Raw genomic sequence first — 15,148 nt, 5'->3', positions numbered from 1 at the left:
AATACTCTGGCCAGCACAAGAGAGGCAAGATTGGATCTTCACCATAAACTGTATAATCCTTTCAAGGAGTTAATCTAAGTGTCAGAGTCTCATGAACACTATTACTTTAATAAATATTCTGATCACCAATACTACACAAGAATAATTGATTAGGTAACACAGTATATTATTTTTATTAGATAAAAGCATTCATAGCTTTCAGCAACAATTCTTAATAATTTCAAAACTTTGGGTTTGCAAAACCCCTCAATAAATTGCGAGGAGGTGTTTGCTTTCCAATCCCACTGATGTCATACTTGTTCCTGCTTCAGCAGCAACACACAGAACAACTCCTCAAGAAATTCAGTGGTGGTAATAAAACACTGTATGATACAGGCACAATTCTTCATTAAAATAAAACTGAAGTGACAAGCACAGATAGAAGTGTCTCAGCCATCACCTACATGTGACCTGCACATACAAGCAGAGCCTGAACGATCTTGGCCGATGTTAAAAGCAAAGGAAGTTTAAGCTAAAAAGTGCCAGTGTCGGGTATTTTTCTCCATTCATGTCTGCCCAGAAAAAGCAGGTCCACCTCCTGTGGAGTTTTCAGATTTATTCATTTAGCAGTGCAACATACTTGTGATCAAGCGTTATGAACAGCTTTGGCCACAGGCTCCCCAAGGAGGGCTTTCAACTCAAGTTGCCAGTGGAGGCCCATCCCACCCCTACCAAGATGCCAAGGCCAACACACACCCAGAGCCTGAGGAGGGACTGCAGGGGAACCCGAGAGCACCTGAAGAGCAGCACAAAGGAACTGCAGCCAGCAGGTCAGTGCATCAGGCCCAAACCCCAACACAGTGCTGGAGGGTGGCCTCAGCAGGGCCCAGCACAGGGGGACGGTCACTGCCCTGGTCACTATTTCTGACACAAGCCAGCATGCCCCTGGGCTTCTTGGCCACGTGGGCACACCCAGGTTCATGTTCAGCTGCTGCCAACCAACACCCCCAGGAGCTGTTCTGAGCTGCAGTCAATGGCTGATGTCCACGTGGTGACAAGTGGTGACCTCAGGGGTCGGGATTGGGACCGGCACGTTTTCACATCTTTGTTGATGACGTGGACAGTGGGATGGATGCACCCTCTCCAGGTGTGCTGCCAACACCAAGCTGTGTGGTGCAGTCACACGCTGGAGGGGAGGGATGCCATCCTGAAGGTCCCTGACAGGCCTGAGAGCTGGGTCCCTGCAAACCACGTGAAGTTCAAGACTAAGTGCAAGGTCCTGCATCTGGGTCGGGGCAATCCCAAGCAAAAACACAGATGGGTGGAGAACAGACTGAGGAGAAAACCTTGGGGGTGTTGGTGGATTAGAAGTTTGACACGACCCGGCCGTGTGCACTGGCAGCCCAGAAAGCCAACCCTGCCCTGGGCTCATCCCACAGCGTGGGCAGCAGGGGAGGAAGGGGATTCTTTCCCTCTACACCACTCTGGTGAGACCCACCTGCAGTGCTGCCTCCAGCTCTGGGCCACCAACACAAGAAGGACACGGACCCACTGGAGCCAGTCCAGAGGAGGCCACCAGAGAGCTGGAGCCACGAGGAAAGGCTGAGAGAACTGGGAAAGGCTGAGAGCCTGCAGGAGAGAAGGCTCTGGGGAGACCTTACTGTGGCCTTCCATCACTTAAAGGGGTCTTACAAGAGAGCTGGAGAAGGACTTTTTACAAGGGCATGTAGTGACAGACAAGGGGAAATGGCTTCAAACAGAGTGGATTTGGATTAGATACAAGGAAGAAATTTTTCCCTGGGAGGGTGGGGAGGCCCTGGCACAGGTTGCCCAGAGAAGCTGTGGCTGCCCCATCCCTGCAAGTGTCCAAGGCCAGGTTGGACGGGGCTTGGAGCAACCTGGGATAGGGGAAGGTGTCCCGGCCCATGGCAGGGGGTTGGAATTAGATGATCTTTAAAGTTCCTTCCAACCCAAACCATTCTATGTTTTCACATTCTTCAGAAAAAGTGAATTCAGTAATTAAAAGTTTGAAACCCCAATTTTCACATTTTTATGCTATATATTCTGCAACTTCAGTTATTACCATAACTCCAGCTTAACGTTATCTAAAAATACATATTGCATCTAGAGGAGAAAAGAATTTCCTAAATACAAAAAAGAAACGCAGAAAAATATCTAAATAATAGTGCAAAGGTCTATACCTACTTCTCTTTGCCAACTCATATTAGGTTTTTAGCTCAAATATCTTTGGCTCTCTTCCAGATTAAATGCCAGTTAGACAGACCTGCCCGCTTACCCTTTCAAGGTAGATAGCAACAGTGGTGAGCTCTAATCATTTACAAAGGTCATGATCGGAAGCCAGCCCGTAAGCAGTCATTTAAAATTCGATTGATCCCTATTTGTAGTCAGGGAAAGAAAATGGACATTTCAGCTGTATTGTAATTATGAGGCTTCGAGGCAACTGTAAATAGATGTGCAAATCCAGATACTGGCAAATACCTTAGAGAAGAAATTATTACTATAGTATAACATATATCCAGGAAAGGTTGAAGATAAAACCGCATATAAAAAAAGATCAATCATCTTTTTGCTAATTTGCCATGCTTGCCAGCCTATAAGGGTTATCACAATTATCAGAAGTCTGATGAATATTTAAGAGAGGGCCAACTGGCTCAGAGTGATCTCAGAAGAAGTTGTCAAGCTTTGCAGAATAAGAAATTTTGCACTGGAGTAAGTATTCGTTTCCTGGGAGGTGCAGGTCAGAAATGCAGTCTAATAGATAACTGGTATCATGCAAAGGTTATATGAATATTATATGAGTATCTCATCCAAAGTCACCATTTTCAAACCCACAGGAGCTAATACTTACTTGGCCCTCTGTACTACCTGTACTGCACTATACCATGATTGCTTCAACATGGAATATAAGCACAGTGCCTTCTTTTTTTTTTTTTGCATATGCAAAACATGCCTTTTCTCTAAATTCCCCATAGTGGGATAAATCCTGCCCTCCTTGAAACCTGCAGTGTCCAATGCCATTCTACCAAGAAAACAGGCAACAGCTTCAAGAGCCTGCAGAGAGGTTTGCACTCATATATTCCTCAGGTTCTCCATCCTTTCTTTTTTAACCAGTGAGAAGAGCTGAAGACAGCTCTTGATATCACATACTGATTTTTGACAAATGCACAAGATTTTCCACTACCTATACTTTCAGCACCTGACAGGAAACCCGAGAACAACAGCCAGAGCCAAAGGAGCTGGGCTGTGTTCTACCTCACTGGGTGAATACTGGTAAGATGTTTTTCTTCACCTCCCTGTGCCTCTCACCCCACATCACCCAGCTTGTCTATTCATGCTATCAGCTCTCCAGACAAGGATCCCTCTTACTACGTGCCTCACTTATAATCAAGCCCCAGTGGGATGAATAGACATTACTTTAATACAAATAAGGAATATGCTGCCAGGTACAAAAGCTCCAGACAGAAACACAGTATAGTTTCTGGTACTGGTTTTACAGTACACACCATGGTAAACTGCAGCAGGAAAGAACCACCTTATGTAAACCTTCATGAATGCTGATCAAAACATTTCTGATACATCAAACACATGCATCATCAGTGAGATCACAGCATCCTGATGTTTTATAAAATAAGGACTGAAGTGCTGAAATACTTGATACATACTGTATTGCACAAATTCACATCAATCTTTTAAAAATTATCACTGGTAGGGTTTTGGGTTTTTTTTAAAGCTCACCCAAAGGCAGAGGATCATAAAATTACTTTTAAAAATAATCAAAAGAACTATGATCCTGATACTGGTTAGCAACAGAGGCCTTCATCTTGCAGTGGTTACTGTACTCCAGCTGACTTAGGAGAACGTCTCTGCACACTCACTATTAACTGTGAATTTGCTTACAATAAAACATCTTTGCAGTTTATGGATACTTATAGCAAGACATTTGACAAGATTCCTGGGTGTTATTTAACATCCCAGGGCAGACTGACCACCATTGTTGACTTCTTCATACCCCCATTCCAACTTTATCTTCTCTCCATCTCCAAGTCACACACCATTTTTCATAGCCTACATCAGATTACCTGCACCGGTGTCTTTCCTACTTATCATCTGTTTCTTCATCAAAAAAATGATCCTCAATCATAATTTTGGTTTAAAATAATTTTAAAAAGGCAGTATCTTGGCTTTGGTTGAAAGGAGGAGACACTGTACCTTGTCCACCAATGCCAAATGCACAACTCTGCTCTGTGAAGGCTCTTCTCCCCAGTGTCCTCTGGAGCCACACTCTCTATGTCAAGTGGAGATGACTTTGCAGCCAGTTTTGCACACCTGGTTCCACAGTAATCACCCTCTGAACTCTCAGCACTAAGAATAATGTGAATTAAATGCAGCCACTTTCAGTGTTCTAAAGTGACTCTTAAAAGTACCTATAAAACTAAAGCTACTTAAGCTTCTTACTTTACACAATCAATCATATTTTAAAGTAACAAAGCAGACTCTTATTACAATATAGTTTATCTTCTAACTCAGACAGTTACTAATTTCTGGATATTTAAACAAATGAAACACCTGTTGCTACCTATACATCCTGATAAAATAATTTCCTGTTAATTAACATGATTTAGCAGAAATTAATCTAACTCACTACATCAACCAACAAGATGCAATCGTTTGATAGCTGCATTCATTCACACTCTCATTTTCATACTGGACTGCAGATGCAAAATCATTCTTTAACTTGCCTTCATCACAATTAATATGGATATACTTATCAATAACATATTAAAATTTCTGCCCTCTGGGAAGAAAGCAATGCTTCAAGTCAGAACCACGCTAACCAATAACAATAAACTTTTTTGAAAGTAAAAATATTTACCTAAAACACAAATATTTCAATATATTATACAAGAAAAAATGTTTACAAATTAGATGCTGTTCCTTGCTCCTTATTCAACCCAAATGTATTTTTAGCATGCCATTTACCTACTGAGAGATACCTCATTTGATGAAAAGTACAGTATAAGAAGGAAGCATCCTTTGGACAATGAAATTTTCTTCTTTGTTATGGTAGCACAGCATTAAAACCACAGAAAGAACACTACTTCACTGCTTTCATAAAGTAAAGCTAAAAACTGAGGCTCTAAAATGTGAGTTTGTTTTCTTTTTCTTTACATCATTATTTGTTATGACACATTTAGGTATTTTAGAAAGAAGTGCCACAAGCCATATGCCACAAGGAAGACAGCCATATGTCTGTCGAAAGTATCAACATTAGATCTTAAAATTTAGATTTAATAATTTCCAAAAACCAAGAATGCAACTTATTCGTCAGGGAAAATGTAGGCAAATGGAAATTAGCTTTGTCTAAAGCAGAGATGGAGATGAAATATGGGCATGAGCTGTAGCTGCCAAGGACTGCACTGAGAGAAATCTCCTCAGAAGAGAGAGATCAGAAAGTGAGAGGACGACTGGAACTCTTAAAAATTCAAGTCTACATATAAATACCTTGAAAAATAAAAGGGAGAAGAGGGAGTGGCATCACATGAGAGAGAAAGGTCAAGGAGGTGTTTCTCTACCTACAGGCAGAATTCAGGGATGTTTTTTTGGCCTGGAAGGAAAATAACCCAGTGACAGAGACACAGAGATGATTATAAAGATAAAGAAGAAAGAGCTTAAGGAAGAAGTCATGTATGTTTAAATATTGCCAATATAAGATTTGATAAGGGAATAGAAGCTGCATTGTAAAAGTTTCTGTAGTCACAGAGCCAACTCAGCCCACAAAGAACTAGATTTTGTCTACTTACAATTGCCAACATATTCAGAAATACCACCTAAGAAAGGAGGACTGAGTAAAGAGGCCACCAGCACCACAGAAGTTATAAATAACTGCAGCCCAGAATGAAGACAGGCAGCACTGAACCCCAGCAGAAAACTGGCAATGGAGGGTGCTAAATGGCAGAAATGTTTGATGAAAGCAAGATCATATAAACAATGATTGAAGCACTGGTTTCTGGCCAATAGGCATCAATGGAGATCCCTCCTAATTCTGTTTGCAATGGATGGCTTAATTCCTGATAACAGGGTCATATGCTGGGAAAAGCTTGTCTTAATTGATGGGTCTGCAACATGTATCTATCAGTCTCAGACAGTGATTACACCCCCTGGAAAAACATCTTTTTTGCTGAGGAGTGCCTGAGATGCGGAACCATTACACATGTCCTAAGATGCCCACAACAGAAGGTGCAATTAAAAAAATGAAACTCATTAAAAATGCTGGCAGTAACCTCAACAAGTCGAGGGCAATGATCAAGAAGGATTGGTGCATCAGTGAACTTTCAGAAAGCCTTGAGAAGAGCCTCGTGTCTGCAGATGCCCGTGCTGGGCTCCCCCCTCTCTCTGTGGCACTCGAAAGGTCAGCAGAGCTCCACAGCCACAGCTACTGCCGGGAAGAAACCGGCCCAAAGGAGCTGAAGTTTAGAAGAGGTACTGCAACAATGCCACACCAGAGGAGTTTGACCTGTGTAACAGCAAGTCTTACACTGAACACATTCTGTGAGACTTTTAAACATTCACAGCTCTGAGAAAATCTATCTCCTTTTCTTCAATACAGAGCTGGAGCTGCTTCTTCACAAGTGTCCTCCAATACCTCAGTAAAAGCTCCAGTCATGGCTTGCAATGGTCATACATCTGTTTGAACTAGATCAAGATTTTACTTTACTGCAAAAGGTGTTTGTCTTTTGGGTTTGCCGTTGTTGGCTTTTCTCTTTTTTTCTATCCCGCACACTTTTCAAAGCATTCAAAAATGATTGCATAGTATTAGGGAAAAAACCACCCTGGGCAAAGACTAAGCTGGGAACGTTTCAGCCCCAAGATGACTGTTTCTCAAAATAATGAGCATCTCAGCACAGTTCTGGAATCTTAACTGGGGTACTTCGGACCAAGTGTCCTTCCTACAACAGACATCTGTGTTTATTACATCTAATTTCATTATGTTTTAGAAGTTTACTCAAATTTTCCATTTAAACCTGCCCTATTTACTTTCAATGTGTCAGACTCTGATACAGAAAATGCCAGGGTGCATCCTGCCCTTCATTTTTATTTTTCCCTGAAAGAAAAAGCCTTAATAGTAATTTTCTCCAGTCATGGACATTACTTAGTTAAATAAGATTTTTAAAATAATTATCAGCAAAACTACTATTTTATCTCCTCACTACTCTAGATCACACACTGTCTGAACTGATTATATACCTATATATATGATACAGGTTTAATTTTCTTGGAAGTATCCTTAATAGCTTACTCACAGCCTATAAAAACAATAAGCATGAAGAATTTTGAGATTTGATTTTAAAAAGTCTTGTAATTTTTTATCATACTCGATTACATTTTTTGATTTTCCAAATACAATGCACTATTTTGGTTTAACTTAAACCCATTCATTTCTGCAACTGTCTAACCATCTCTTCAGCTACATATTCCAATCTGGAGTGACACAAGGTATAATAAATACTTTTAGGAAGATATCCCTCAAATACTTCTGAAAGAGTTCTACAACAATGGATTTTTTTTTGATCCTTCCAGGAACTTTAATCATTACATTTCTTCATTCCTCAAAATCTGTTGTTGGAGCTCCACTACATTTTATTTGGTTTTGGTTATACTATTCCTCAAATAAACAACTTATCTCCAGTAGCACCAGTTCCAGCCTCTCATATACTAAACTGAAGACACCCCTGTTTTGAGCCTTGATGTTTGTTTGGTCCCATAATAGTGTTTGGCAGATTTGCCAAACCAAATACAGACCATTTGAGCAAAGGGTTTCTGAGGCACAGACAACTGGGCAGGATCAGCATCACTAGAGCTGGCAGCTTATTGAAATGTCTGCAACTTACTTGTAGTGAGATCAGAAAAAATGCTGAAAAAAAATCCCCAAGATCTGTTATTTTATTATTATCAATCAATGTTATTTCCGAGCAAAGCAACAGTGGACAATTACAAATCTTCTCAAGCTGCTCCTCAAAGGAAACAACACATTCAGCACAAATATGATTGTAAGAGTACGAGTCAAAAACTTGATGGCATCCTCAAGCTCCTCAACTCAGGCGCATGTAACAGAACATCCTCACCACTGGGGCACTGGGGAGATTAAGATCTTTTCCCTTTGTTAATCTAAGTGGGGGTTTCCCATCCTCCCCAGATTTCCAGGATGTTCTCCCTTCCCCTTGAAGTGAGTCACTGTGTGAGGACTCAAACTGATGCTTTAATGAAGATTAGGGAATATAAAATGCAGTGAAAGCCTGTGTGAAGGACAGTCATGTCTGGAGTTACAGACTAAGGTAATAAAGAGCTGTGGTTTCAGTTCGGGACATCTGACAAACACTGGGATAAGAGGAGCCAACTCACCTAAGAGAAGAGAGCTTTGCCTTTCTAAAATCATGCACTGGACAACATGAGGGCCAGATGAGCCTCCCAAGGAAGCCTCCCCTCAGTTCCCCACGCTGGCAGCTGAGCCAGGGACTCCAGAGCTGCTGAGCTCAGCCCCAGACTGGGACGGGAATCAACTGCTCTGGTTTTCAGGTGGTGAAGTACCCCCAGAATAAACATTTTTGAAAATACCCTTTAAAGAATCTTTCATGGTGTCTGAGTAATACAACAGCTATTTGGATGGTGAAAACTCTCCATGGCCACTACAACTCTGGGTTAGTATCTGGGACTTTGAGCAGGAATTTTATCTGCAGAATCTCCTCCGTGCATCATGAGTGTCAAGAGCAGAGCATGGCCTTTTTTTACTTTTATTTCTGTTCCATCTCTGGCACACCATTGTAAACTGAAGTAATTAAGAACCAGTGCAGCAGAACTGCACCAAAAAGATGAAGTTCTTGGTTAGTCTGTCAATGGAGTCAGCTGCAGACTGAGGCACACAGGAGGAGCTAAGCTTCATGGAAACGAAGAGCAACAGTATTTCAGACCATAAAATCTCAAGTCAGCTTGAAGCATTTTCTCAATTTTTTTCCCAAAATTTCTATTTTTTGGTAAAATTTCTGTGGCTATATACCATTAGCACAAGACTTCAGAATAGCAGAAATTTTAAGTGCGTTTAAAATAGTAGTTAATCAGAAATTCTAGTAAGAGGTTTTAACCAGATTATTCCAAAAGAAAATGCCCAGATTTTGATACCAGTCCTCTAGCATTCTTATGGGAAATTTGCATCTTGAAACTGCCAGCCTCATTTGAGGAAATGAGGCAAATGCAGCAATCTACTAAAAATCATTTGGCTGTAATAAGTAATTTTAATCAAATAGTTAGAGAGAATGGCACTGGAGTTAATGTCTGAAGTGTCACAAACAGATGGGGAATGTGCAGTGTAGCGACTGGTTGTTCACTTTTAACGCAATATCCTTCTCTGCAGCCTGGATTGTGGTTTGATCAAGTCTAAGTGACATGACAAAAACAAATTTAATTTATTCTGAAACTATATTCAACTAAAGAACACACACTATAGCAAGTATGCTGCTCTGTTCAGAAGTGAGATTTGAGGCAGAGCAAAACTCCAGGAACAAAAATAGCCACACACCCACCACCTTCTTCCCCTTAAAAGTTGTGGGGGCAGCGCTGGGGGTTCACTTGTGAAATGGAAGTTCCACTGGGGATGCAAAACAAGCTCAAAATTTAAATAATCTACATCTTTTCTATTTTAGATTTAACTATAGCAAAACCCTACTGCTCATTCCTCCTGCAGATCAAGGGAACAACACACCACAGTGTTGGGGACAAAATATTTCAAGCAATTTCTCAGGCGCTGACAAGTAGTAAATGAGGGAATCTTGTAAGTACAATACAGTAGTCTTCCCCTTCTATTGATCACATATAATTTACATCTTACAAAGATGTGAATTCTTGCATTCTCACTCCACAAGGAAAATCTCAATGATTTATTCATTTCAAATAAAAAATAGAAGGTAGATGAGAAGAATTACTTCACAGGCTGTAGCTTTCTCAGGGCACTAGTGCTAGGCTCTTCTTTCGCACTGCCCGAAGGGCCTTTGTGTGCAAGTCCCTCTAATTAACAAGGTGAATCATGCAGCAGTTCCCTAATTAGTGAACATGACAAGCCAATGGAAACAAGCAGACAGACCTGGCGTACAGATATGGTCAACAAAAGGCACAGCAACACACCATTAAAAAATGCCTATTTCATGTAAATAAAATAAAAAAGTAGGAGAACTACCATAATACTTAATTTTCCTTTTCATGTTTTATGCTTATTCCTCATTTATTGCAGATATAAATAACGACAGTAAATCAAGGTTTTCAGCTGCAAGTCACACCACCTCTCCAAAATCAAAGACTAGTTATCCTACGTGAATAAGCATCTGCTTAAGGGGCATTATTTGTTTTCTCTCTTGTTTTTCTGCTTTAAAGAACTGCAGCTACATTAAGCTTAGCACTTTAAGAATCCCTTAATTAATTCTATTCAAAATTATTTTTTCTTGAAATCCCTTTTCACCAATAGATGAATGGAGTGCAATAGTTGCACTATTATTGCACTATAAAAAATGCCTACGTTCCCAATATGTCATAATTTCTACCTTTTGTATAAGGATAAATAAATAATAAAAGTGAATAATCAAAGAATCAGATTTGCATTAAAAAGGAAATGAGATGATCTAAAATGTACCTCCTTACATTCATCTTTTTAAGTAAAATATTTTTAGTCTTTCGCTCTTCCTTCTGCTTTTCCCACAAACACTCTCCCCATCTCCAAAACAACACAGGGGGGTTAATTAATCTTCAATTTATTGCAAATTGAACCTTTGATTTAAATCTTTATGATCCTTCAACGCATTACCAGTCTAAAATGTGTGTCACCATCAGCAGAATATAATTCTCCACAAAAAGATTCCACTATATTCTTTGCTCTCTATTCCTCAGCTCATTGTAAGTGAGGAGAACTCCAGATTATTCCCTCATTACAGGCTCCTCATCCTCACAAGCTTGAAAAAGAAATTAATTTGACTTTCCTGTTCGAATTGGGTAAAATTTCCTTATGTTCTAAATATTGTTTAATATTGAGATGTTCAAAATATTAATGTCTAAAAAACCCCATATTTTTCTGACCAGTCCAGTTTTAAATATATGGGGTTAAAATACCGGCCCCTAAGTAATAATGGTTCTACACACCTTTAGAGGTTCTTTTTTGGCTATAAATTTGAAGAATATTTAACAATGTTCTATTATAGAACCAATTAACTGCTCCAAAGCAGTTTTAAATTCACGATAGACACTTCTCAGGGATCACAAGCAGAAGGCTGGAATCACTACAAGCTGTTTGCTGTGCTCATTTCCCCCTCCACAGTCTGTGTGCACTTGCCCAGCATCCCTCAGATCCCACCCAACACAGCCATTCCTGGGATGGGGTGGCACAGCTTTAAGCAGGGGCTGGAAGGATCCTCTTTTAACATGAAGGCAGGATGGATAATCTGCTAACAACTGAACTATGCTCTGCCATATGCACGCAGGAAGTGTTCAGCAAATAACCTGTCACAAACATTTACTGTTCCTGGACCCACTCACCAACAGCCTGATAAAATGTACCACAAACTCAAGCACACGTTTATTATCAAAGACAGCTGTAATTAAACCTGAAACTACTGCAAGGAGAAAACACTGAAAACCTTTACGTTCTTATTTGCATCTTAAATAACCGAATCTAAGTGAGAAGACTGGAAATAAATGCTAAATATGCAAACCCCGAAATTAATGCAAAATCACAAAATTTAGAGGTGAATTTCAAATAAATGGTATATACACGAACACGGGTTATTTTATATGTACAATTACAAAAATATTTTGCATGTCAGTAAAATTCTAAGTGCAGCTGATAACAATAAATCATAATTGTCCACAGGAGTTGTTTTGATATGAGATTATATCTAATACCAGAGGGACAAATTCTGTTTGTTTAGAATATTGCTACTGATGTCAATGGAGTTATTCCAGAGTTACGATGGTGTGACAGAAGAATTCAATTATAACATTTTCAATGTGAGGGACACACATACAAAAAGTGACAGGAGCAAAAACGCACTGAGAGGCACAAATAAAAATCCTCACCATGGAACAGTCAGATCATTCTCACACTTGCTGCCCAGCCCAGCACATCCTCACATTCCTAAGGCAGACATCTCCTTATCCATCGGATCCAGGGCGTTTGTTTTTCATATTTCAGTACTTACAGAAATAATTTCCACACAGCTACATGGACAGATGAGCATTTTTTTAACTGAGGAATTATTTTTAAAGCCTGGGGGTATTTATGAAATGTACATTATGAATTTTTTTCTTTTGTATAGCTGAGCAGATCACAGAAGTCACCACATACTGCAATGTTAACAGGAGCATCCGTTGACAAATTTAAGAAATACATGCATTTCAGATAACATAACAACGTACAAGATATTTAAATATGCATGATAATAGCTCTGTATCCAAAACATCAAATAAATATGGATTTATTACCGAAACCCAGCACCTTCTCCTGAGCACCATGACTGCACCCAAAACACACTAAAGTTTAGCTCTGTACAGTGAAGTAAATTTTATCTCTATGTAAATTACCAAGATTAAACCTTGACAAAACTGGGATAAACAACTGGTCTCAGAAAACTGTGCCAGTCTCTCATGACCTCAAGTTACCTTTCTCCTCTGAGAAGTGTCTGGTAAAATTCAGAGCATTGTTCGACTTCTGCACCCTAAAATAAGGTAAAAGTTTTCCATCTGAAACTTAATTAGAGAAGTTTACAGGGTTAGCTACTGTAGCTGCATAACCTTTAGATGCAACCTGGAGGTCTGTAACACACTATCTTGTGGTCACCTAGATAACTCAAAGGGCAAAATAGCAAAAAGATGCAAACAACTTATATTCTTAAAGGGTGGAAAAAAGCCATCCCATATTTTTGTTTCCTGACACACCCTAATACACAACAGATTCCCTGAACATATTGCTTAAGAAGCAAAGGGTGGCAAATGCTGATGACAGACCATTATTAAAAGACAGAACAATTTTGTTGAATACTGAATTTACTGTTTCTCAAAACAGGAAGCTGAAAGCATTTTACTTAATTAATCAGCTGCATACACAGCGAAGCAATAATGTATATTCAATAACCTTCTTAATCATTACCTGTCCTAGTAAGGCATGGCAGATATCCTGTATATTCTACAGGTACCCTACATGGGGAGCCCATCCCACTTCTCCAGAGCTGGCACATGTCCATTACAGACACAAAGTGCTGGGCTGCCTTAAGACTAAGGGCTTCTCATGAAAACATGTATCAAATTTCTCCAGAATTTAAACACAGATTTTGAAAATAAATAGATAAAATTATCCTATTTCTCATAAAAATGTGCTCTCTTCTCCCCAGTTTCACCTCCAGTATGTTTCTAGTAGAGTGAACATTCTCCTCCTCTCCTGTTGTTCTGAGCACAATTAACACCTGAGTTTAGTTTTTATGCTCTAATTTCCCATTTTGTCTATTTGACACTTTCCTAAAGTTGACTTGGATTATCCAACACGTTTGCCAGATATGAGCTCTTCTTCCAGGATAGATTATTTTTTTTATTACTACTACTTTTTAGGAAATCATTAGATTTTCAAGCACCTTACCATGTGAACATGGCTTTTGGGCACTAAGAGAAATCTTCAGAATCTACATGGTGTTATTTGTATTTCAAGAATATAAATGTCTGTTCTGAATATAAACAACTTGTGAAGGGAAGGGACACAGTGGTATAAGAAGCCTACTCTGTTCTTCATGGCTGTGCAGAGTCAACAAACCCATGAACTGTAACTGCATCACACTGTTTTTCAATTTGCTTCGCTTCAACCCGACCAGATACTGAGATACCAGTTTTGAGGAAGATGTAACACCTCAGTGTACAGACACTCATCAGCACAAATATATGTAACACACCTTCCCATTCCAGAAAATCAGATATCTCTGACCATTTCCATAGAAAACTAGAAGTTAGCCACCAATTCAGCAACAATTTTTAACACTAAGTGAAAACAAAACTCTTATAAACCATTACTCAACTGCCTAATAACATTAAAAATGCACTAATACCTTTCAAGTGTTTACATTTTAGACATAATTACATCTACCTTTAATAAACACATACTTCAGGGAAAAACAATCATCCAGTCCTGCACTGTGAATGGCAATAAAACATTTTATTTATTTAAAAGATTACTATTACTGAAAGGTAACTACTTTTTCAGGGTACGTTGAGCATCTCATTATTCAACTAAGATGATGTAACTACTCTTTCACAGGCTGACAGTGTATTTTTTAACGACAAGACTAAACTAAAAATAGGAAATAGATGCTAACACACCTTTCATGACCTCAGCATGTTACTGACTTGCCACCTGGCTTGTAGTTTAGAGAAGAGTATGCACGTAACCCAGTTACAGTCAGAAATGTTGAGTATTTAGTAAATCAAAGCAGACACTTTTTACCCTATTGTTAATGGCATTAAATCCTCCTTAAAAACTCTGCCACAATAAAGTACCTGAAAATAACAACAAAGCTCATGTTCACATTACTCCACAAAACATCCACACATGCCTAAGTACATAAACATTAATTGCCACATCCCAGCACAGACAGGAGATGCTGATGAGCCTTGTAGGAAAATTTTAGCATACTTTTACAGAGCAGATTTACAGAATCAGATTCTTTGCTTCTGATTTTACAATCTGCTAAATAAAATATTCTTCAAGAGATCCGTGAAAATTAAAGTCCTGTGTATCCTAATAAATTACTTGGAGATCCACAGAAGTATCACATGCATATATTTCAACTCTCTCAAATATGGGCTGGCAAGGAAGTTTAATTTAACTCTTTTAAAAATTTTACTACTACATTCCAACTTCAGGTTTAACTGTGCTCCCATGAACTCTTTCATCTTCCACTAACAGGCTAGGATCAGATCCCAGATTTTACAAAAAGCAGCATGTTCTACGAAATGTACACATTTCAAATAAGGTCCTGCCATTGTGAGATGACAGAACGTGGAAATACCCTCCCAGATTCCGGCCAGGAAGGGGCTGTGGGAGCTTGGGGAGGTGTCTGTGAGTGGGTCTCAC

The 15,148-nt window shown here is 39.4% G+C and overlaps 1 protein-coding gene across 1 annotated transcript in view; it reads right to left on the bottom strand.

Annotated features, from left to right (window-relative positions):
• Positions 1 to 15,148, bottom strand: part of LOC113976410 (transcription initiation factor TFIID subunit 4-like) — a 147,405-nt gene that overhangs the window by 45,425 nt on the left and 86,832 nt on the right. The window lies entirely within an intron of this gene.

The sequence above is a fragment of the Neopelma chrysocephalum genome, unplaced genomic scaffold (genome assembly GCF_003984885.1).
Source record: "Neopelma chrysocephalum unplaced genomic scaffold, ASM398488v2 Primary Assembly neopelma1_159, whole genome shotgun sequence".
In the NCBI taxonomy this organism is placed as follows: Eukaryota; Metazoa; Chordata; class Aves; order Passeriformes; family Pipridae; genus Neopelma; species Neopelma chrysocephalum.
The sequence above is the reverse complement of the archived record's forward strand: the minus strand, read 5'-3'. Positions and strand labels throughout refer to the sequence as shown.